General features: G+C 45.4%; 1 protein-coding gene and 1 long non-coding RNA gene across 2 annotated transcripts in view; one reads left to right on the top strand and one right to left on the bottom strand.

Moving 5' to 3' along the window:
- Positions 1-25,866, top strand: part of LOC146789037 (collagen alpha-4(VI) chain-like) — a 428,058-nt gene that overhangs the window by 140,068 nt on the left and 262,124 nt on the right. The window lies entirely within an intron of this gene.
- Positions 1-25,866, bottom strand: part of LOC146789038 (uncharacterized) — a 224,821-nt gene that overhangs the window by 128,885 nt on the left and 70,070 nt on the right. The gene's annotated exons all lie outside the window — the stretch shown is intronic.

Raw genomic sequence — 25,866 nt, 5'->3', positions numbered from 1 at the left:
TGAAAAGCTCCTTAACAATACTGTCTGATTGCAGAGCTCCTTAACATTACTGCCTGACGGCAGACCTCCTCAACAATAATGGATGATGGCAGGGCTTCTTAATAATTCTGGCTGATGGCAGTGCTCCTTATGGCAGAGTTCCTAAACTCTTGCTGATGGCATGGCTCCTTAACAATACTGTCTTATGACAGGGCTCCTCAACAATACTGGCTGATGGTAGATCTTCTGACAAATACTGGAACTTCTTCACTTTCTAGTCTGGAGGTGTTTCCCCACCTGAGGAAGGACTCCTTCGCAATGCTGGCTGATGGATGCATCTCCTGCCCTCTACTGTATGCAGTGGTTTCGTGTAGAACCCTGGATCTTGGAGGGTCTCATTCACAACACTGGATGGTTGAGGAAAAGTAGGTCGCACACCGCTCGTCACACCAGCAAGTTGCCCCAAAGGACTGTGGAAAATGTAGTGGCGACGGCGGGTACGCCTATGCCACAAAATGTAAATAGAACAGTATGTGTATGCGTTAGCCATCCCTGGACACGTGTTTCGAGGTAGTTGCCTCTCGTCAGCAGGGAGCAGGTCAATGTAAAGGGGTGCCGCGTGGACTGCCAAATGTAATTAAAAGCTGGTCAAGTACCTCTCCTGGCGCGCAGGTGCAGACTCAAGGCTCGTCAGCCCGTTAGCTTAAGGAAGCCGTTTAAATTGAGGAAAAGTAGGTCGCACACCGCTCGTCACACCAGCAAGTTGCCCCAAAGGACTGTGGAAAATGTAGTGGCGACGGCGGGTACGCCTATGCCACAAAATGTAAATAGAACAGTATGTGTATGTGTTAGCCATCCCTGGACACGTGTTTCGAGGTAGTTGCCTCTCGTCAGCAGGGAGCAGGTCAATGTAAAGGGGTGCCGCGTGGACTGCCAAATGTAATTAAAAGCAGGTCAAGTACCTCTCCTGGCGCGCAGGTGCAGACTCAAGGCTCGTCAGCCCGTTAGCTTAAGGAAGCCGTTTAAATTGAGGAAAAGTAGGTCGCACACCGCTCGTCACACCAGCAAGTTGCCCCAAAGGACTGTGGAAAATGTAGTGGCGACGGCGGGTACGCCTATGCCACAAAATGTAAATAGAACAGTATGTGTATGCGTTAGCCATCCCTGGACACGTGTTTCGAGGTAGTTGCCTCTCGTCAGCAGGGAGCAGGTCAATGTAAAGGGGTGCCGCGTGGACTGCCAAATGTAATTAAAAGCAGGTCAAGTACCTCTCCTGGCGCGCAGGTGCAGACTCAAGGCTCGTCAGCCCGTTAGCTTAAGGAAGCCGTTTAAATTGAGGAAAAGTAGGTCGCACACCGCTCGTCACACCAGCAAGTTGCCCCAAAGGACTGTGGAAAATGTAGTGGCGACGGCGGGTACGCCTATGCCACAAAATGTAAATAGAACAGTATGTGTATGCGTTAGCCATCCCTGGACACGTGTTTCGAGGTAGTTGCCTCTCGTCAGCAGGGAGCAGGTCAATGTAAAGGGGTGCCGCGTGGACTGCCAAATGTAATTAAAAGCAGGTCAAGTACTTCTCCTGGCGCGCAGGCTCCTTAACAATACTGCTGATGGCATGGCTCCTTAACAGTACTGACTGATGACATGGCTCCTTAATAGTACTGGCTGATGGCATGGCCACCTTAACAATACTGGCTGATGGCATGGCTCCTTAACAGTACTGGCTGATGGCATGGCTCCTTAACAATATTGACTGATGAAAGAGCTCTTTAACAATACTGGCTGATGGCAGAGCTCTTTAACAATACTGGCTGATGGCATATCTCCTTAACAATGAGGACTGAGTGAAAAGCTCCTTAACAATACTGTCTGATTGCAGAGCTCCTTAACATTACTGCCTGACGGCAGACCTCCTCAACAATAATGGATGATGGCAGGGCTTCTTAATAATTCTGGCTGATGGCAGTGCTCCTTATGGCAGAGTTCCTAAATTCTTGCTGATGGCATGGCTCCTTAACAATACTGTCTTATGACAGGGCTCCTCAACAATACTGGCTGATGGTAGATCTTCTGACAAATACTGGAACTTCTTCACTTTCTAGTCTGGAGGTGTTTCCCCACCTGAGGAAGGACTCCTTCGCAATGCTGGCTGATGGATGCATCTCCTGCCCTCTACTGTATGCAGTGGTTTCGTGTAGAACCCTGGATCTTGGAGGGTCTCATTCACAACACTGGATGGTGGCGGGGGTCTCCTGCCCCATACTGTCTGATGGGGCTACTTGTTCACCACACTGGCTAATGTGAAGGCTGCTGCACTTTATAAGTGAATGGGAGCTGTCTCTTTCTGTGCAAGACAGAAAAGGTGCAAATTCCTGAGTTTCAAGGCTTAGCTGCTATAGTCTTACTTATTTTCTATATTCTTTAGCGAAAAGGACTTCCTATGAGCAGATCCACATTCATACGGGGAACTCGAGTTATCCCTAAGCTATTTTTTTAAATAAACTAAGACTTGGATTCCATCCTCTCACCATGTTCTTTGTTTAATTATTTATATCCCAGGTGATGTAAATTAAAAAATCTGTTATGCTGGGAATGGCTTAACAGTGATATTGTCACATGTTATATCAAACAAGGGTAAGCCAAACAAAAAGAAACAGGAATTAAATTAGCATTTTTACGTTCAAACAAAGACAAGATCCAGAAAAAGAAACCTTGGTGTGCCGGGGCTGCTAGACTGGGGTTTGAGGTCTTTGCCACATTTGCATTGAGCTCTCCTTGGCACTCTTATAGGAACACCTGTGTTCACAACACTATTTGACACACAGCTCCTGGTGTGTTTATAGCAGTGGTGAGTGCTATCCATGCCCATAAATGTCTGCAGATCCCGACAGTGCTTAATTTGTAAATAATAATAAAATAAGTGCCGAGGCCCAAAGGGTTTCTTAGGAGCCTGCCACTGGCACTCTCCAATGCCAGGTTGCCAAATACCAAGGCAACCTAGGCTTGATTCCACCTAATACCCCTTTCTTTCACCACCTACACTCCCTCTCTCTGTATCTCGCCCCTGAGGTTCTGTGCATATGTGGTCTTTTATTTGTAAAAAATTTAAATTAAAAAAATAACAAGAAGAACAGAGGTCCGTGGTTTTTCCCTTAAAAGCCCAGTGCCAGGGCTGCTGAATGCCAGTGCTGCTTAATGCCAGTGCTGCTGAATGCCAGTGCTGCTAAATGCCAGTGCTGCTGGATGCCAGGGTTGCTGAAAAGCAGGGCTCCAAGATCTAACAGTCCTAATTCCACCCACACCTCTTTCTCCCACCAGCCTACACTTCCTGTCTCCTTAGCTCACTCTTGCAGGTTTTTTAATCCTAGTTTTGTTCCATTTCCACTGTTTCCTATGACCAGATCTGAAAGCAGTCAGTCCTTCTTTCTCCCTTCTCACTCCTGCTCTGGGTCAATCTCTAAGGAGTGCCGGTGCCTCCACCTGCAATTCCCTGTACCAAGTCACCGTTGCAAATGTTGTAATGAAAATATGTAGTGAATGGAAAATAAATCACGAGTCCCTGGATATTTTTGTAATAATACAATGTGTTCACCTGACTTTGACATTCCTGTAATGTGATTGTAAAACAGCATATGGATGTAGCGTGCGCTACACACATTTGCTGAAGCAATTCCACCCTGCACTGATTCCCAGTTTTACTACATAAGTCTTCAATTAAAAGAGAAGCTCCACCCTCCCAAACGACAACAATGCGGGCTTGTGTGCAGGGACCAGAACATGGTCTCAATTATTGTGCTGGTGGCATGCAGGGGGATGGGTCCCGGAAATGGATGGAAACTAGAATGACAGGGTTTAGCAAAGTGACATCAGAGGGATGGCTGTGCTAGTACCCTGCAAGCAGGATGCAGTGGTAGGAGGGCCAGCAGATGTTTCATACGGCCCACACCTCCCGGAAATACATCTATGGCGACGAAAAGCACATGTCCTTCTTCAGAAGAAAAGTTATCTAGCACTAGATATAGTAATGCAATGAGTTCCTCATTTTACTGGCCACACACCACCACAAAGTCAATTCAAACCCCGGTCTGCAATATAAACCTTCAGAATCTCATAACCAGGACCACTGGAATTAGGGACACAGCCGTTACAACGCATGTGTTACAACGCATGCTTTTACCTCGTATGCCGTTACAACGCAAAGGGCTTGTTGCAGAGGGTATAAGGTGTTGCATTTAACTCCAACACCTTCCCTACTGTTGCACACACTGGAGTTGGAATAGTAAATTATACTATTCCAACATCCAGCGCACCCCCGACAGCAAGCCGGGGTAAAAATTTGCATTGTAACGGCATGCGGGGTAAAAGCATACGTTCTAACGTCATACAACCCTGGAATTATGCAGCAGGGGAAGACCAAATTGTGTGGCACCGTTGACTAAATTATGTGGCAAGAAAAGACAAACTATGCAGCGTAAGTCAGCATATTTTGTGATATTACTTTCTTATTTTGTCATTTCTACACAGATTGACACTGTCCGGACAAAGGTTTTTTGTTTTTTTAACTTTATTTACCATTTTGAAACATACAGTATCAAAAATAACATGAGTGCTCACTGTCATATATGTTACAGCATAAAGATAATCATACAAGAATTAGATATGAGGCCAAATAACATTATCCTGTATTTACGTCAGACCAAAAACGATGTCCAAGTGTACCATATAGGGCGTTCATGCTAATCGCTATTCCTCCCCGAACCTCCATGCAGTTGGCGTCCCACCTAGATGGTGAGCTGGTGATCTGAACTGCAAGCTTGCCGCTGGACGACCTGGCTACTGTCTTATGGCAACTCAATCAGTCTACTACCCCACCCTGGTAGGGACCCTGCCCTGCTCAAGTTGTGTACCAGAGGCCAGGTGCCTGGCGGCCACATAACTTTTTTTTTTTTTTTAAAACCTTTATTTATGTCAGTCTGGAACACAGCTAGTCAGCCGACATCCCGGAGGTTCGGCAGCCAATTAAGTACAACACATGGAAGTGTCCACAGCTCTGGTACCAGAAAAAACAAAGGTTCCTTTTTTTTAAAACAACCTGAAAGTAAATAACACAAGCAAGGCAGTATACACAATGAACTCGTGCCAGTTCCCGATGGGGGCGCGGCCCCATTCCCAAAGTCAGAACAAAACCACCGGCCGGGTGGATGAGGGAGAAGCAGAGGCGCTAACAATCTAGCATATAATCATGATAAAAATCCCATGTTGGAAGTGAAGCTAGGGGGAAAGTTGCTCCTCCAGCGGTTCAGTGGCCGGGGGCAGACATATATCACCCCTATACTGGTTCCATCGCCCCCATATCTTATGCCATTTCTTAGGCCGCCCCCGGGCACTATACACCGTTTTCTCCCTAAACATGCTCCAGTCCATATTTTCCATCCATGCTTCCATAGCGGGAGGTCTCTGAGAACCCCACAGTCGCGCAATATCACGCTTCGCCACCATATTTCCTAGGGTCACCCATTGAGTCTGCGCCGCGTCATAGTCAGTAGGACCCCAGACATTCAAAAGACAGCGCTGTGCCTCTGGCAGCAGTGCAATACCCGTGACCTCCTGCATCACAACATGAATTCGCTTCCAGAACTCCGTGATCACACCACATTCCCATATGATATGTAGGAAGGTGCCCACCATCCCACAGCCCCTCTTACATAAACCATCCTCGGAGAAACCCATATGAATCAGTCGGGGCCCCGTGACATAGACTCTATGAAGTATCTTAAGCTGCACCAGCCTTAGTCGTGCCGGGATCGCGACCTCCTTAGGAGAGGAGATGGCATACTGCCAGTCCTCATCATCCAGTTCAAGGCCGTCCCTAGTCCACTGATCACGCACCCCTAGGAGGAGGTCAGTCCGGACATTAACAAGCTTCTTGTAAATTAAGGAGATTGTACTCTCCGGCATATGGCCATCCAGGATCCGATCCTCCAAGGGAGAGGACTCAGGCACAGTCTCCCCCTCGACGAGGATGGACCGCAGAGCGTGGTGTACCTGTGCATACCGGAAATATTCCGTACCCTCCAGATCGTATTCCGTCCGTAGCACGTCAAACGACTTCACTCGTCCCTTAACCAGCAGGTCCCCCACCCTGGATATCCCAATCAGGTCCCATTTCTCGAACCCCTTTGTGTGCCAAAGTTTCCCCAACATATCAGAGTCAAACAGCGGAGTAGCGAGGGTAAGCCTATCCTTCCAACCCAGCGAGTTCGTAACAGCCCTCCACACGTGCACCGCAGTCTTGGTTGGCCCCGTGAGGGACCCATCCGTTGACCTGGAGTAGAGTGCTCTAAAGTAATTACCCCCGCGCAGCAACCACCGATCCATAGCGAAGCCGGGGCTCAGCGCCGGACCGTAGACTCCATGATTGATCGCACTCAACTGGGTGGCCCAATAATATCTTCTAATGTCAGGAAGCGCGATACCCCCATCGTACCACGGAAGGGTCAGCTTTGCAATAGCTATACGCGGTCGGCCATCCCACAGCAACGAGCGCTGGAGGCTCTCGACCTCCCGAAAATAGCTGGCCGGGACGGCCACATAACTTTTAAGTGGTCCCCAGATATCTTTTGGACGTGAAGCACGTGGCAGTGTACTAGCATATAGATCACTATTTGTATTGAAGAATGTCAAGCTATTTACCCAATTTTGTAATGTGGGAGCAGATTTGCGTCCCCAGTGAATGGCAATTTCTCTTTTCGCCAGTAACACACTAAGGGCGACAAATTTCCATACCCCTTGAGGGAAATTGACCACATAACCCAACAGGGCCACCTCAGGTGTGGGGATAAGATCCAGGTCTACCATGTCCCCCAATTTCTTGTGAAGTGTCTCCCAATAAGACTGCATTTTAATGCAATTCCAAGTAAGATGTGCAAAATCTGCTTGCGAAGCCCCACATTTTAGGCAGTAATGAGGTCTGTTCGGGTCATTTCTGTGTGACTTCGTTGGAGTAACGTACAGTCTGCGCAAGAATTTAAAATTAAGTAGTGTGTGGCAGCTGTTCAGGGATACGTCTTTTGTTACAGAACAGCACTTAGCCCACTGCTCGTCAAGAATGGGGAGTCCCAGGTCCTCCTCCCAGCCTCTGCGGATCTTATCATCTTTGATAGGAATTGTATCGGAGCATGCATGGTATGATTTAGAAATGAGATGTTCCCCCCTGAACTCTCTATAATCGTGGTAAGTGGGTCAAACAAATCAGGTTAGATGGGAAAACTGGGCAAAAGTGCGCGTAAAGCAGAGCGTATTCTACCCATGACAAATCGGTCCACAAAGGAGGAGGACCTAAATTGCTCCTCGTCCGCTACTGTAAATATGTGTCCCCCCGGAAATAGATCCCCAAACGTGTTAATATCTAGATTGGTGAGTGTGCGCTGAACAAGTCTCTCGCCCATTATTGGTATCCAACGATTGTTAGGAATCGAAGGGTCGATGAGTACAATATGGGAGTGCCTATGACGTGCCATAGTTTGTCCCAGGCCCAATTGGTGGTGGAGACCGTCTGAATGTCATTGGGGTCCCTAGCCATACCTTAAGGTAGTACCACATTTAGAGTGTCAGGTAGGACCAGACCCGCTTCTGGTCGCATATACGGAATCCTGGCATCCGGTGGTACCAGGCATGTGCATAACTGCACTGGGCTACCAGATAATATAGATGAAAATCTGGGACACTGAACCCACCTCCGTCATATGGCAGAGTCAGGACCTGCCATCGTACCCGAGGCTGTTTACCCCCCATGTCAGTCTGATAAGGTGAGAGCGTAATGTTAAAAAGAAACTGTTCGGAAGCAGGATTGGAATATTATTGAAAAGGTACAAAAATTTCGGGAGCACTTTCATTTTAATCAGGCCTACTCGTCCTGCTAAAGAGAGAGGAAGTCGCAACCACCTCTCGATCTGCGATGTTAAATTATGGATGGCTTGGCCATAATTAAGTCTGATTATTTGGGGGGTGTCTAAATGAATATGAATGCCTAAGTATTTGGGTGAATCCGCACACCATTTAAGTGGCACACAAATGACAAAGACCAAAAGAAGCGAACTGGAGATAAGAATTTTTAAAGTTTTAAGCAGAAATAACGCCAATAAGTACAAAATGCCAATGAAAATCAATGATCGCAATAGATTGAAACCATGGAACAATTTGAGGCTAACAGAGTGCAGGTTGGAAATACCAAGCAGGATTTTCCTGGTCTAAGTTTTTACCTTCTAACTTAAGGCCTAATTTATTCTTTGGCCGAGAGATTAAGTACTGTTGCCATGATGGAGTACTTTACTCTCTCATGGCGAGGAAACTCCACACACCAAGGTTAGAGATGTCTGCCACCATAACAGGCATCTCTTGCATTTAAAGGAACCGCTGTCACAGCGGTTGCTGTAAATGCATTGAAAGTTTGACGGACTGATCCCAAAGGACTTCATCGAGGAACTTCACACTCTTTGGCAAACATATATCTGTCAAGATAAAGCGGCAAGCATGAGCAGACGGCAGAGCTTCCTCAATCTATGGGACGGAGGGCTAGTGGTTCCAAATCTCTCATACTAATATGCAGCCTCTCACCTTCAACATCTATACCACTGGACACATCGGGAGATGCATAATGGGTCTTGCATGGTAGACCACACTATGACGGCAGGCCTCTTATGGGAAGTACCATGGAATAGAAAGATACAGAGAAATCCCACATTATATAAATCACCTGTTCAAAGAGCAAGACTGGGGGTTTAGAATAGATGGGTTGTGCGGAGGGGACTCACATCTTTTACGTCTCTGTTCATCCCCGTGTATGGGAACACAGACTTTATGCCGAAGATAAATAGGGAGCCATATTGGCTCTGGTAGGAGAGGGGCTGCAAATCTCTGCGGGATATATTTAAGGGGGACCCGATTAAACTCTTTCAATGTCTTAGGGAGGAATATGGGACACAGAGGGAGAGAGGTATTGGTACTGGCAGCTGCACTATTGGCTCCCCAACCCAGTAATCAACCAAATCATTAACATCTTTCGAAAGATACCTTATCACGGCCTCGAATGACTCCCACACGATATCCAAAATATACTATATACTGAAAACACAACAAGACTCGGATACTTTCACGTTTCAGAGAGCCTGTGAGAAAGAACTATATATTACTCTAGACTCAGACAAATAGGTATGCTCAAAAATTGATGATCATTGTGAAACAGCCAAATCAAATGGGTAACGATTCAAGCTTAAAGACTCATTGCGAAGAGAAAAGTGGTGGTGAAATGGCTGCTAGAGACGCTGCGTGGTTAACATGTGGGGAAGGGAGTGTTTTCTTTAGGGGGGAGAGCTTTACAGGGAGGGAGAGTGGGGCTGTTGTTGATAGCTTTTCTTGGCTGTCCTTGGAGAAAATGTCTTGAAAGGTCAATATAAATGTATTCAACCTAAAACCCTGTACATCATCCATACAGCTCTCAACACAGCTGTCCCTTTTTTGTAAAACACCCTACATTTGCTCTCACCGAGTACAGTTATCTACCAAAGTACTTCGGATGGTCCCATGATTCTTGGAGCATACAACGGAGCTGGTTCCTTATCAGTTGCACCTTTGAAATATTCAGTCTCCCAAATTGCCACATTACTGACCATCTTCCTTAGTTTCTTCTGGAGTTCATTATATGTAACTTTACCTCCTAAATATTCATTTTGGATATCCAGGATTTTACTGGTTGGAGGGTAGACAAGACCATCACTATTAAGAATTCATCATCTTTTGGTCATGTGCATCAGTACAAGAAGGCTTCATTGATCTGTAGAGGACAAATGTCAGAGTAAACTTTACTCATTCCTTTCCAACCTCCGGCCTAACCCAGACATTCACCCAATCTCTCCATTCAGTCTCAAACATCTTGAAAATATATATGTCCACCCTAATGAACCTTAACAGGATATACGTTTTCAAATGCACTTGAAGGTGAATGGCATGCAGATGTCATGCCATGTATCCGAGGGCCAGTGGTCCATCTGTCCAGTTCTACATAACTAACGAAAAGCCTTGGTCGCACTTGGAATGAGGTCCAAAGCGCATGCAGGTTAAAGACACATCTTCCTCTTCTTAGTCCGCCACCAAAATTTGCCTCGATCTTCGCCATCCTCACTTTCAACTGAGCAAAACATTTTTTGAGGCTTTCTGGAAAATTACCTGAGCATGGTCCCTCAAATGTGCACAATAATTATAGGAGGATTATTTCGCATGCAAGCAGATGATTTACCTTTTCCCTCTGTGTCCCATGGATGACCTTGGGCTCCATAATCCGCATTACAGAAGATTATGCTGGTGCCTCATTGTCAGGCCATCAGACTACCAGCTTCCTATGCTCAATACCCACTGGTCACAGCCTTTAGACATGTCCAGTAGGCACAGGACACATGCAGTGACCCTCAGCCTAGCACTGAAGAAATTGCTCCATGCCACTGCTGAGAAGCACAGCTTCTGGCAGTGTCCACCAGGTATCAGGACCAGCTCATCGCCTCCTCTCACTGCCCTCCCCCCAAGCCACTGAGCACACACTTGGACTGCACCCAGCAGATACTGGACAAAGAAGTGGTCTTGATGCATCTTCCCACACCTGGAATTTCCAGACATGGTCCAGGCTAACATCTCTCTTGTTCTGCCTAAACCTGATTACTCCAATAGCCTCTACCATGGATCATCTTTAACAACTATGAAAAGACTGCAACAGATTTAGAATTTCGCTGCCAGACTACTCCTACATGTAATGACACAAGTCCACATCTCCCCTATCTTGAGGCCCCCAAATTGGTTACCGGTTGCCAGAAGATCCACATTCAAACTGCTTTGTATCACCCACAAAGCGATACATGGAACAGGACCACTCTTCATCAGGAATAAAATCACCAAATACATTCAACAAAGGAACCTTCGCTCTAGATTGGCACTTCACCTCAGAATCCCACCACGCAAGAAAAAAAACATGGGTGGCCCATCCTTCTTTGTTCAAGCAGCCAAACTATGGAACTCATTACTCCCGAACATAGGATCCACAGATAACTACCTTATCTTCAGAAGGCTACTCAAGAGTTGGCTCTTCCCCACATAACCACCATACTCAAACATAAATATACAGCATATCCCTGTGTATATAGGCAGTTATTTGGATTAGATATGTGTACTTAGATATGTATATTCCTTTGTATAAATGTGTATAAGAATCATGTTTATAAATATATAGATATTGTTTAGTTCTGCTTATCAAATGTACATATTACTATGCTATATTCTGTATATAGGTCACTGCACACAAAAAAAAGGTTTTATCATAACCATTCAGCTACAATTGCTTCGCTATTGAATAAAAAAAACTATATTATAAAAACAAATAAATTATTTTAAAGTTCAAAAATACTTGAAATACAACTTGGAATACAACTTAAATCTAGATATAGTACCTTCCTCATAAATACGTAAGGACATGGAAGGTATATATCTTTATATATTTATTACTTTACTCCTAATTCAGCATCTCCAATACACTGCCCTATATCTCACCATATACCCAGAGCCAGACTCTGAACAGCAAAAAGCCCTGGCAGATTACTGCTTGACCGACCCTGGGAGCGGGAGTGGGGAGGTGTGGGCGGGGGGTGGGCTAGCAAGAATCACCGCTCCCGCTTTTGTTGCAGGGAGCCGATATTGCAGCCGGCCCCCACGGGCATTACACTGCCTATACCTCTCTCAATAAATCCTCTACCTCAATGCCCTGATTCATCCCAAACCCTATTCTACTACTATGATCCCTAAAAAAAACCTTTAAGGACTCTTTCCTCCTCTACCCCTCCTTGCATTATCTCAAACCTCTTTTACTATTCAGATCTCCCAAACAAGCTTTTCTATACCCTTCCCTCTGACTCTCCCTCCCTCCCCTCTATTCATCTCAAATCTTCTCCTGCTGCTGTGATCTGCAAATAAACACTTTGAAGACCCTTCCCATGTCTATGCCTCCACTATCCTTTTCAATCAAACTTACAGACTCACATGTCCACTGCTCCAATTAATGTAATATTTCCTCATACTAATTTATCACTAATCCTCTTTGGGTTCCGGAGTCGCGTGCCATCGCCGAAAAGTGCTTTGACACCTCATCATGAGTAGCAAGTACTATATAAATGCAAGCCCTTCCCTCTTCTATCCCTCCACTATCATTTTTCAATCCAACTAACAGACTCACATGTCCACGGCTCAAATTAATTTCATATCTCCCTATACTTATTCAACACTAATCGTTTTTGGGTTCCGGAGTAGCCTGCTACTCGCAGAAAAGTGCTTCAACGCCTCGTCAGGGGTAGTAAGCACTATACAAATGCAATTACAATTACAATGTACCAGTATCAACCCACACTAGTGACAGGAAACAGCCCTGCATACAGTAAATAGTGCACAGTCGGATGAAGTGTAAGGATACAGTCCGTATGTGGGTGAAGGCCAAAGTCAAGTCTAGGTTTAGAATTGTAGGGCAGAGATACATTAAGGGCAACTAGCACCAAGTTTGATTTCAGAAGAAAAAGGTACATTGCCAAGTAGGTAGTAAACACCTTGTGCCACCCTCCGAGTTCATCCAATGACCACTGGCCCAAACAAGATTTTTCTAGAAGGATGTGTGCAAACGTCATGGCAGTATATGCACAGAGCAGAGTGTTCACTGTCGAACAATGACTCTGATTTCAGGTCCACCTTTCAAACTGGGAAGTGTCCGAATGTCAGTCCACATCAGAATCTTTCCCACACCGATATCTATGCATGTCTGTTTTTTAATTCACTGAAGTACTACGAAACATTTTCACATCAAATGTGGACAAGCACACAAAACAAACTCTTATCTTTGTGGAATTGAAATGGCGAAGTCAGGTAATGAACAAAAGTTAAACAGTGGAGTTTCAGGCAGCTTCATTAAACAGCACCACAGTTATGAGTTAAAAATGTTAAATTTTCCTTTATTATTAATTAACCTATCAATAACTAAGACACACACAATTTGTTATTAAAACCTCAACCCCAGCCCGGCGTGGGCAGATGAACAGAGTCATTCTGTTCTGTTCCGTAGATAAAAGAAAAATAAATAAAAGTGAGGAGCCTGTGATGTAGGCCAGGCCTCCGAGGAAACACTTGGAGATAGCTTATCTTTCATGGAGGATTTCAAGGAACATTAAAAAGCTAAGAGCTGAGTTAATCTTGGCGATGCTCAGTCTTAACATGTGAGCGTTTGATCGTGTATCCTCTGTGCTTGCATCTGGGGTGCTAGTTTGTTTGCATGCTGCAATGCAATGTAAAGTAAAGTGAGACAGATGTGTAGATCACAGCTTGTCACCCGTGAGGGTATCCAGGTGCTGAGTAGGTGAGTGCAGTTGTGAGGTGAGGCTGGGCCTGAATACAAGCGGTCTCGATGGTCCCGCAAGACTTATTGAATAGCCAGGTCTTTAGCTACTTGCAGAATTCAAGAAGTGAGGAGGAGCCCCAGATGTGTTGGGGAGGGCGCTGCAGGATTTGGCAGCTTGGTAGGAGAATGATCGACCTCCAGTTTCTGTTCCTGCGGATGTGGGGTGTGAACAGGCGCGCAACGCCCATTGGGCTGAAAGGGCTTCGGCCCCTCGTCCAACCCCCCTCCCCCGTCGTGTGTCTCAGTCCGGCTGATGCAGCTCGAGCTGTTGTGGGCTCGGCTGGGCAGTGTCTGCAGTCTTAGCGCCAGCAGGCCTGAGTTTTTCACAGGTCTTTAAAGACCATTTGCATATTTACAAATACATACCTTTGTAAACTGGTTACGGAGGCTTCATTTTTTTCTGGTTCCAGTAACCCCGGGTCCCCCACTCTGCCTATTCCTTACATTTGTATTTAACGTTTACTGCCGTAGTCTGAGAATGCATTTCATGAACAGGAATATAAAGTAGGGATCCCAAAAGGAAAATGCCAGCCATGTGTTGTTTAAAGAGGCTGCAAAGGCCTCCTCTTGACAATGATCGGGGTATATACAGAGTATGTATGTATTAATTTGTAATGTGACTTTTCTGTCTTTTTTCCCTTTAATTATCAGTCATGGATCATTCATGCAGCCCTAGAACACAATTAAAAATGATTTCTATTTATATTTGCTGTTACAAGTATGCAAAGATAAGTGCTGAAAATAGGCTTTAGGTGACTGCTTATTGCTGTACAGCCCTGGGGCATCAATATAATGAGCGGGCGTCCCTAATCACAAGACTGGAAGTTTGTTGCAGGATGAGCTCAATATTTGTTTCCTCCGCCCTCGATTCCTGAACACGGCCAGATTGGGAGCTCAAACCGGCCTTGACAATTGAGTCGACCCGGCTGCTGGGGTGGGGATGCGAGTTGGAAACACTGCAGCAGCTTTTGGTACAGGGGCCACCATTGCAGCACTGCTGAAAAACTGCCCGTACCAAAAAAGGCCCCCACCAGTCCAAAAACTGTCCTTCACCCTTCCTGCCCACTGAGAAAACACTGGTGCTCGCTATGGCCAGTCCGGCCCTTACCCTGAATAATGCCATAATAACAATAGTTTAACTCATATCTGAAACCCTACACCAGCCCTCAATAACATGCTGATTTACTTCAAGTGTCTGGGAAAGCACCCTGCATTCAGACAACTCTCTCCTCATTTTTGCCCTTCACTTTCACACTCACCCTGCACTCACAGCGATCACAATGCACTCACACTGATCACCATGCACTCACACCATTCACCCTGCACTCACAACGATCACAGTGCACTCACACTGATCATCATGCACTCACACCAGGCACCCTGCGCTCACAGTGACCACACTGCACTTATTCCACTCGACATGAACTCACACAGTTCTCCCTCCTCTTACTCTGCGGCCACATGAGCACACAGCTCACTTTGCACTCACAGTGAACACTCTGCACTCACAATGCACTTGCGCTGTAAACCCTGTACATCACCCTGCAGTCACACGAGCACACTACTCACCCTGCACTCATGTGACACTTTACCCACCTGTCCCCCTCACTGCTCACTCTGAAATCTCACTCAAACAAGCCCATCACTAGCCATACATTCATTTGTCCCACTCTGCACATACATTTGCACCCAACTTAATATGGTCACTTCAATCACCCTGCAGTCACTCCTCTGACCCTACTCTCACACTGTTGCATCACTCACCATGCACTCACATGGGCACTACTGTCACCCACACAGATCAGAGGGTTAATGAGCCTGCTACAAAGAACGTGCACCATGCAGATCACAGAACTGAGTGTGAGTAAACTACGAGTAGCCCTATAATAAAACGGAAATGTTTGTCAGAAAGGGGCTATAGAGAGGTGAGGTGCATTGTTGGCGAGAGGAAGTGAGGGAGTTCATGGAGAAGGAGGAAATGGGGGAGGGGCCAAAAAATACTGTTGCACCCTGCGTGACCAGTGCTAGGGCCAGCCCTTGCTGGGAGTCTTAGTCCTCCCCCGAAGTTTGGGTCTAGTTACGCCCCTGGGTGTGTGTGTGTGTGTGTGTGTGAGTGAAAGTGATACTGCATGAAGGTGTCTGGTGAGTTGGTGGTAGTAAAGTTTGTGATTGAGGTATGTGGGTCCCATGTGGTGTAGTGACTTGAATGCATGTGTGAGAAGTTTGAACTGGATACGCTTCTGGATGGGGAGCCAATGGAGATTTCTGAGTGTGGGTTGGGTGCAGGTGGTCAAGGACGAGTTTGGCTGTGGCGTTTTGGATGGTTTGAAGTCTATGAAGGAGATGGGCTGGGATGCCAGCATAGAGTGCGTTTTTGTAGCCCAATCTGCTTGTATTTAGGGCCTGTATTATGGCACATTGGTATCCAGTGGGCATCACTTAAAGATTTTACGTAACATGTGGGGGATGTGGTGGCATGAGGAGGTGACAGCGTTTACCTGGGAATTCATGGTGTGGTTGGTGTTCAGTATGAGGCTTAGGTTCCTAGTGCGATTGCTTGAGGTGGGTGTGAGCCACCTGGTGGAGCTCAAAGGTGAGCTCTTTTTCCCAAAGATCAGCACTTCAGTTTTGTTGGTGTGGAGCTTGAGGTTGTTTTCTTTCATCCGATTGGCCACGCTGGTCATGCTTTGTTTGAAATGTGTCCTGGTGGTGACAGTGTCATCTGTGATGGAAAAATTAGCTGGGTGTCGGAGGCATAGGAGATGATGTTGATGCTTTGGGATCTGATGTGGTGTTTGCCAGAGGAGGCATGTATATGTTGAAGAGTGTGGGGCTGAGTGACGAGCCCTCTGGTACTCCACAGACGAGGCCCTTGGGTTCTGAAGTCAACAGCTAGAGCCTGACTCGTTGTGTTCCTCAGAAGAGGAAGGAAGCTATTCATTTGAGTGCTGGTCCTTTAGTTCCCACTATGTGTAGTCTGGTGATAAGTGTGTTCTGGGAGACGGTGTCAAAGTGGCAGGGAGGTCAAGGAGGATGATAGTGGTGGTCTGTCCACTGTCGAGGATGGTGCTTATGTCGTATGTGGCAGCAATGAAGGCTGTGTTGATGCTGTGGTTGTTTTGGAATCCTGATTGTGAGTCATCCAGGAGTTTATGGTGTTCTGGGTGGTTAAAGAGCTGTCTTTTGATAGTCTTCTCTATGACTTTGGCTGGAAAGGGGAGCAGCGAGATGGGTCAGTAGTTGATAAGTACTTTGGGGTCGTCTGAGGGTATTTTGAGAAAGGTAGTGACTTTGCCGTGTTTTCAGCTGTCTGGGAAGGTGGCTGTCTTGAAGGAGGTGTTAATGATGGAATTGAGTGCAGCACCGATTGTGGCTCTTCCCAGGTTGAGATATGATGAGGGCAGGGCTCTGTGGGAGCGCCTGAGTGGACCGTCTTCATTATTGCTGCAATGTTCTTAATGGATAAGGGTTCCATGCTGTCAGTTGGTAGTCTTTGGTTGATGAGGTTAGCAGGCTGGGATGGTTGATGGGAGTGGCTGGGGTTTGAAGTTGCTATAGATCTTGGAGATTTTTTTGTGGAAGAAGTCGGAGAGGTTGTTGCAGAGTTCTTATATAGGGATGATGGTTTGCTTTGCGGATGTTGGGTTAGTGAATTATTTGATGGAATAAAGTTTCTTGCAGTTGTAGGAGTTAGATCCAATTCTCAGGATCAGGGCCTTTTTCTTAGTCTCTTTTACTTGATGGTGATAGTGTCTAAGTGCGACCTTATAGGTTTTTCTTGCCTTGGTTCCTCAGGTGTTTCTCCATTTCCTTTCAAAGTTTTTACACCTTTCGAGGTGTTTTTGATTCGCTGGCAGCATTGTACCAGCTAGCTTGTTTGTTGGATCTTTTGGGTTTGGTGTTTTTCAGGGGCACCAGGGTATTGGCACAGGTGGTGATCCAGTAGTTGAAGTTGTTTGTATCATTGATGAGGTCGTAGTGGAATCTGGGTACTTTAATTGAAGTGCGTTGAGCCATTCAGTTTGTCGCTTTTTTTCAGCACTGGCTTGAGGTGTTGCTAGACTCTGTCGGGGTGGTTGGGGCCTGTTATGTGGAAGTGGACAATGGAGTGATTTGTCTATGTAAGTGAAGTGATGTGGCTGACTTTAACCTTGTCGCTGGAGGAGAAGACGGGGTCCAGGGTGCGTTCGGCGATGTGGGTAGGGCCTTGTATGAGCTGGAGGAAGCCATTGTTCTGTAGACTTTTGAGCAAGTCCGTGGAATCGGAGTCCGTGGGGTCGTCGAGATGAAAGTTGAGATTACCTAGTATGAGCATGTTTATGTTTATGTTTATATGTTTGTAAAGAGCTCTAATGCCAAGGCGTCTTGGCGCTCTGAGTGTGGTGACAGAGAAAGCCGATATAGCGAGGCCTATGTAGCTGCAAAAAGTTGGGTTTTCAAGCTCTTCCTGAAAAGCTGAAGGTTGGATTGAAGCCTCGTGGCTTGAGGCAGCTTGTTCCAAAGTCTGGCCGCACAGAATGTAATTGCTCGGCCACCCCAACTTTCTCATCTTATCTTTAGCACTTTGAGAAGACCTTGAGTGGCCGATCTGAGGGTGCGTGACGGAACATACGGTACAAAACGTTTCTGAAGATCGTCCGTAGCACCTCCATTAATTGCCTTGTGCACAAGTGTCAGAGATTTAAACTCTATACACTGTTTAATGGGCAGCCAGTGAAGGGATCTGATTCCAGCTGAGGTAGGCTGTCCTCTACGTAAGCCCAATAAAAGCCTAGCTGCAGCGTTTTGCAATGACTGTAGTTTCTGCAATTGAAATTTATCAATTCCTAAAAACAAAGCGTTGGAATAATCCAACTTTGAAAGTGAAAGAGCCACCGTCACTATTTTTTGTAACTCCTGAGGTATAAAAGGAAAGATATTCCTCAAAATTTTAAGGAGAAAAAAACATGAAGACGTAAGGTTATTAACCTGTGCACCAAAATGTAACTTATTGTCAAAGAGAATACCTAGGTTTCTGACCTTCTCCACTGGGGATGGACATTCTCCTGCCTGAGTCGGCCACCACAATTGGTTCCACAGGGGCGGACCTGACCCAAACTCCATCACCTCTGTCTTGTCAGTATTTATTTTCAGATAGTTCTGACCCATCCAAGACATAATCTCAGTGAGACAGGAAGCATGAAGTCTTTGGTGCCCATGGAGAGGAGCGCAGTGAGGAGGTTGCTGAAGTGTGTGTGAGGTCCTGGGGTCCAGTAGGTGAGAGTGCCTTTGAAAGGGGTTTTACTGTCCATTTAAAACTTGAAGTGAATTTTTGTTCTATAGAAGTGGCTTCTGGGTCAGTGTAAGAGGTGCACCTGATGGTGTCTCTGTGGATGATGGCGAGTCCCCCTGGTTTATGAAGTCGCTGAAGGGGGGGTTGAGCCAGGTTTCGGTGAGGAAGAGGCTGTCCATTGCATTGAGTCAATGAGGTCCCAAATTTCGGTGGACTGCTTGCCGAGTGAGCATGTGTTGAAGAGCATGCATGTGAGTGTGTGTTGTTATGCTAGGTGGGTATGTGGTTCTGTGTGAGTGCAGGTATTGAGTTTTTGAAACTGCTAACCAAAACTTGGGAATTTTTGAGGAGGGGTGGGTATTAATTCACAATCCTACCTGTAATTGAACTATAGTTTTTAAGAGAATTTCAAAAGTTCTTTTAAACATATGACATTGATAATATGTTACGAGTAAAAGAAACCATGCCTTCACTGTTACTGTGTTTCTTTAAGTAAATGTTTGGTATTTTCTGATGAAATACTTCTTCCCTCTTTGTTGTGTCTAACACTTACCCAGTCACAAACCTGCTGAGTGAGTGGGTAAGGGAAGCAAACCAAGGATTTATTCAGGAGATTACTCCCCTGAGAAGATTTTGAAATTCTTAAATTTTCTTCCCTTTTCCATCTTTGTCCTTGGGCCTCATAATGAGTTTGGCGGTGTGGGAGTGGGACTGCCCTGCTGCCTCACCGCCAAACCCATGTTGGAACCGCCTGCCAGATCAGGAGTTTTCTCCTGTCTGCCGGGTGGTTCTTTGGTGTTCCCACTGCGGTGCCTATGAAATAGGCACTTCAATGAAAATGCCAAAGGCAGTACCTGCACGTCATGGACTGTTGCAGTCTATGCCATGCAGATACTGGGGTGCATGCACACTGGGGGCACATGTTGTACCTCCCCGTGTGCATGCACATGGCGTGAGGCACCAGGAGGCCCTGTTGGGCCCTCTTTGTTTCCTCTCCGCCATGGTTTTCATGGCGGGCTCACCACCATGAAAACCGAGGCAGAGAGGAAACTTGTAAGTTGGTTGGCGGGACCACGGCATCCCGAAAGGCATATTGTGGTATCAGTTGCAATTGTTGCCACAGTCCCAGGGCGGCCCGACCTCCCTAGTCGTAATTGGGCGGTCAGGAGACAGCTACCATGAGTCCGGTGGTCCTTGGACCACCAGACTCATAATATGGCCCTTGGTACTTTTTCCTTACTTTTCTCTATCCTTCTTCCTATGTTTCCCATCTTGCTTGTTTTCCTTTTTTCCATCCATCCACCCGTCCATCCATCTATCTATCTCTCTGCCTTTTCAATCCATTCATCCTTCTCTACATATTTCTTTCTTTGTATCCAACCTTTTCTTTTCATTCCTCGTCTTTTGTGCCTCCATTTTCACTCATCATTCATCTTTCCTTCTTGCCATCTATCCTTCTCTGTTTTTACATTTCATCTTCCTCCCATCCAACATTTCTAGATTTTCTCTAGCCTGTTCATCCTTCTCTTATTCATCTTTCTCTCCATACATCATCTATCCTTCCCCAGCATCTATCTCTGCATCCATGCATCTTTTCATGATCCATTCATCTGTTCTAGCTCCTCCTCTCGAGCCATCCCTCCATTTATCCCTCCAACCTCCTCTGCATCCATTCATCTTTGTATTCTTCCATCCATCCTTCCTATCTCCATCTTTTGCACATCTGTCCTTAACCCTCCAACTCTCCCTTCCTCTGCAAGAGGTAGTTCCTATGAGCTTCTCAAAGACTAGAGTCTCAAATGAAAGTTAAAGGAGTCCTAAAGACAGCATAAATATTTCATGTTACACAGCCACACCCACCCCCTCTAAAGCTGCTAAAGTGGGGGGCTAAGACAACCCTGGATGCTGAGGTTGGCTGCAGGGCCTAATTTTTAGTTGGGCGTTGCTGTCAACCCAAAACCCTGACCCGGCCCAACTCCCACAGGCCCTTAGATCAGTCTGGAGAGGCCTTGAGGAATAAGGCAGTAGCCCAACTAAAGGACTTGGGGGCATATTATCAAGCACGGCGTTAAAATTATCGCCGCTTTAGCGGCAGAAAACTGCTACTAAAGCGGCGATAATGGGCTTGATAATATGCAGCAGAGAATTCCAATAGAAGCCCATGTTGACACCACCACATGGGCTTCTACGGGAATTCTCAAGGGCATATTTTCAAGCCCATTATTGCCGCTTTAGCGGTAGTTTTCTGCCGCTAAAGCGGCGATAATTTTAACGCCGTTTCTTGATAATATGCCCCAAAGTAGGGTAGGGACTACCTCGGAGAAGAGATGTACAAGATCCCAAGAGGAATATGCATTCAGTTGTGGGAGGTCAAAAAAAGGGGTGGGCGAAATCTGCGCAATTTGCTTTGGCATGATTACGTGAAATTTTGCGAAAATGACCTGAAATGCAAATCCATCATTTAGTGCAATATTTCGTATGAAACATGTCCTTGCATCGATTTTTGATGTGAGGAGGACCCAGTTCACACTATTGAAATAGTGTGAAAAACACAATTTCTGCCTACAACACCAGCTGGCGGTCTGGTTGTTCCTGCGCTCCTGTGTTATAATTTTGCTGCACGTGGTGGTGTGATGGTGTAATGGTATTGTTTTGGAAATTTCATGTAACAAGTGTAAGGTGAAATTCCGGAAACTACATGAATTAGGCCTGCGAAATTGAATTTTACCCAGTGCTCAAACTGATTCCATCCTTATAGACTGTGCAAACGGGACCCCCGACCCCCCCCCCCCACCCCACCCCCCTTGTGTCACAGCTTAGATCTAGAGAGAAAGTCCTCTGGCTGTAAAATCTTGACTACCTTGTTTAATCTGCCTTCCCCATTTGGTAAACCTAGAAACGCTTCTATGGGGTAACCGGCCAGATTTGCCGATTTTGGAGTTGGGGTACCAGTCTCGAGTCACCTTATCGGCTCAACATCCTGTGTTTCTCGGCAAATCACTTAATCTCACGTGTCACTTAATCTCACGTGCCTACAAATAAACAGAATGTGTCCTTGTGTAATGTAACTGGTGCTCAGGTAAAGCGCTCCAAAACCTTCGGGTCGATTTAGCGCTATATAAAAAGGCAAAAAAAAGTCTGAATTGTGGCTGTAAAAAAGACACCTTTGGCAAAACATTAAGGCATATTGCAAGATTTCTTTTTACCTTTAATTTAGTTTTTTCTTACATCGTATCTTGTATGTTTGCCTATTTTGTGCCTTGTGTGGCATCAACTTTCTATAAAACTTTCTTGAATTTATCTAGTGTATTTTTTTGCACATTTCTCCTCTCTTTCTCTGTTCAACCTAAACCTTTGATTTAAATTGTCAATGTGCCGTCTATTATGTTAACTGTGCACACAGGGCTTATGTATCCTTAAAGGGTTAATAACTAGGGGTGGGCGGAATTTGCGAAATCCACTTTCGCAAATTATCGCGAAAATGTTAAAAATTATCGCAAACATGCGGAAATATCGCGAAGATGCGGAAGTTTTTTTCCCGCATGTTCGCGAGATTTTCTGCATGGTTGCGGCTCGCCAACTTACCCATGTGGTTGCTCGCGGGCGCGGCCATCTTGTTTTCAGTTGTCTCGCGGTGCATGATCGCGAGAAGAAAGACGTGATCGCGCGACGCATGACGTCACTGCGGGCGCGAACTGTCGCGAGACAGCGCAAATGGCTAAAAACAATACAACATCTCATGGAGAACGCGACTGGATCAAGAAAACTTGTCGGCGAACGCAGGGATTCAGGTAAGGCGATCGCGCGCGAGAATGTATTATTTTACAGCGCGAGCAAGAAACAAATTATCGCCAAGCTGCGGAATGCGGAAATTTTGACATTTTCGCGCTTTCCGCGGAACACGAAAATGTCAAATTATCGCAATTTCCGCGAACGGAACGAAATTTTAGCCCAGGCCTATTAATAACCTCTAATCTCCGCGAGTAGCAAAGAAGAAATCCCGCTTTGGCCTTCTATTGGCATTTGCTGCACATTCTGTGCTCTGCCTCGAATAATTTCCATCCTGCCACATTTATATATTTTGACAAATCACAGAATAATGTGCACGTTGTGGTCCAAGCTTCCAGCTGGGGAAACGTGTAGTTTGACAAAACGGAGTCCTTTTATTTTCTTTCAATTTCCCTGAACAGTATAAAGCCTCTTAAGTCATCTTTTTTAATTAACATCTCTGTACAACCAGTCAATCGGTTCGGCCTTCTCACGTTGGTGCAGTGGTTGTTTTTTCATGGCAGGCATATGCTACAGAATGAAAAGAAAAGAAGCAGCCACTTAAATGTGGCCACCATAGGTTTGCAATAAAAATGTTAAAAAAATAAAAATAAAAAAACATTCACTAATGTTGCTGTTTTACTATTAATATTTATCAAATAACAAGTCTTCAAGCTGGGCCTCTTCATATTATTATTTTGAATGATACCCGAATAAATCACTACACAACCAAGCACTCAAATTGCAAGTCCCTACAATTGTATACCAGCAACTTTAGAAAGGAAGCAATATTAATCTCAGCATTACTGGCCACCCTATATGCAGCCATAATAAACACCCAGTGTTTGAAGTTAATATAAAATATAAATATATTACAGAATACACTTTAAACCAGATTTGTCACAAAAGAGAAAGGAACTATTTTAGGCGGATGTGAACAGTGTGCACAGACTTTGTGAAGTGAAGCGAGCCAAGGGGTAAAGTGGGCTGACCCATTGCCCCATGCAGTATGCTCTGGTGGGCAAGAACAAAGATGTAAATGACAATTTAACAGCCAATATATGAGGTCAACAGACCAAAACCCCTCTATAGATAAATATTCTGAATTAATGTATAAAAAAACACTTGTTATTGTTGTTATTTTTACTTGTCAGGTGAGAAAGCCAACGCTGTCTCAAAGGTTAGACCTAAATAAAAAAGGTAATTGTTTCCCATCGCACTGCTTATTTTTGAACATCTTTTCAGCCACACCCATTGGACGATACTTCATAATTTACGGCCTTATTTAGAGTTTGGTTGATTGAACGCTCTGTCAATAGGTGACAGATATGCTGTCTACTGTATTACAAGTACCATAGGCTATGATGCATTTGTAATTCAGCGGACAGGACATTCGCCACATTTCTGATGGAGTATTTTGTCTGCCAAACTCTAAATAATGCCCTTTGGGCCAGATGTACGAAGCACAAGTTGCAAAATACTTGTTCAAATTTGCGACTAGTATTTTTGCAACCAGTGTGGTATTTTGCAAACTGCCGTATGTACTAATAGATGGGGTTGCAAAATACTGAATCATAGTGGACCGCAATGCAACCTACCTCATGAATATTAATGAGGTAGGTCACTAATTTCAATCCACCATGATTCACTGCCATCACAAGGATGGTGGCCTGCCGGGGTCAGTAGACCACCATCTCTATGATTGCTTTAAAAAAAAAATGCTTTTTTTGGGGGGGCATGTTTTATGAAATGACAATGAAAATGAAAACTTTAAGCAAACTTTTTAAAGAGTAGGCAGTCCCTAGGACTACTGTCTACTCATACAAAACGTTTTGGGGCAACATTGGCATGTTGGATGGGTTATCACTACATGTGTGTAGTCAGCAAAGTATTAATGTATTGCAAAACATTAATACAGCCTGTTCTGCATTGCTCCTTCCTAATCTAGATTAGGTATTTAGTTGTAAACCCAAATTGCAATTTGGTGCTGTAATATAGCCTTCTAACCAACAGCCGAGGGCCATACTGATTGTTAAAGGCCCTGAACCCAAGTTATAGGCTTGAGACACAGGGGAGGGCCTATTATGAGGGAGAAGGCCTTTAATAACTGGCATAGCCTGAGGCAGAAGCGCTATAAGGTTGTTCGAACATTCCACCCACTAAGGGTAGAATGTTCTAATTTTAAAAGGTAGAAACATGAAGACAAACATTAGAATGCTGGAGCTCAGGGCTTTTACCAGCCATTAGAAGTCTGGAGCTACTCCATTGTCTTCAATGGAGCTCCCAACATTCCAATGTTCTAATATAGCCTTAGATCTTGCCGTAGGGGCCTCTACTGGCCATTAAAGGCCTGCTCCAGCGTTTTGGCTTCGGCCTTTAACAAGGGAGCGGACCTTTAATGGCCATAGAGCCCACTACTGTGAGCTCTAAGGCTTTTAGAACATTACGCTCCTAGAAGGCAGAATGTTCTCATTTGTAAAACAAAGGCTTCACGGAACCCGAGGGGGATGAAATCCCCTTGGGCTCCGCGAGGCCTTTGTTCAGAGCAACAGCTGTGAAGAGCAACATTGGAATGTAGGAGCTCCGAGCTTATAGCAGCCATTCTAAACCCAGAGCTCCTCCATTGTCTTCACTGGAGCTCTCAACATTCCAATGTTCTAATTTGTGTTTGTTACGTACTATAGCCTTATAGCCCGCCGTAGCGGGCTATACCGGCTATTAAAGGCCCGAGCCGAAGGCGAGGGTCTTTAACAAAAGCAGCGGGACTTTAATAGCGGTATAGCCCTGCTACGAAGGGCTATAAGGCTATTAGAACATTCTGCCACTAGAGGGCAGAATGTTCTAACAAATTAAACAAAGGCTTCTCGAAGCTCGAGGAGATTTAAATCCACTCGAGCTTCGAGAGGCTTTTGTAAAACATTGGAATGTTGCTCTGCGGGCCTTTACCGGCCCGTAGAAGCACGGAGCACTCCATTGTCTACAATGGAGTGCTCCACATTCCAATGTTCTAATTTTTCTTGACAGAGTGAATACAGATGAGCCCAATAACAGTCTACAGAGCCCACGCTGTTCTATAGTTTCCAGACATTCTAGTATGGGTTAGCTGAGCTGACCATAAGAATGCAGTACACATTAGACACATTACCCTGAGAAATCAATAATGAGGTGTATGCCACTTGCATCATTTCACCAAACAAAATATTTAGGCATGTTATGATGTCACACAGCCTTTGCCCTCAATTGTTGGCATCAGAGAAAGTGATACACGTGGTCGATGACCCAGAGTAAACATCAAAACTCGAACGTTATACCCCATTTTTCGGGCGAAACTTAGGATAGGTGACAGTTATCTCAGCTGATGAATGAATTC

This window comes from Triturus cristatus, chromosome 10 (assembly GCF_964204655.1).
Source record: "Triturus cristatus chromosome 10, aTriCri1.1, whole genome shotgun sequence".
Lineage (NCBI taxonomy): Eukaryota > Metazoa > Chordata > Amphibia > Caudata > Salamandridae > Triturus > Triturus cristatus.
Note: the sequence above shows the minus strand (reverse complement) of the source record. Positions and strands in the feature narration are given on the sequence as shown.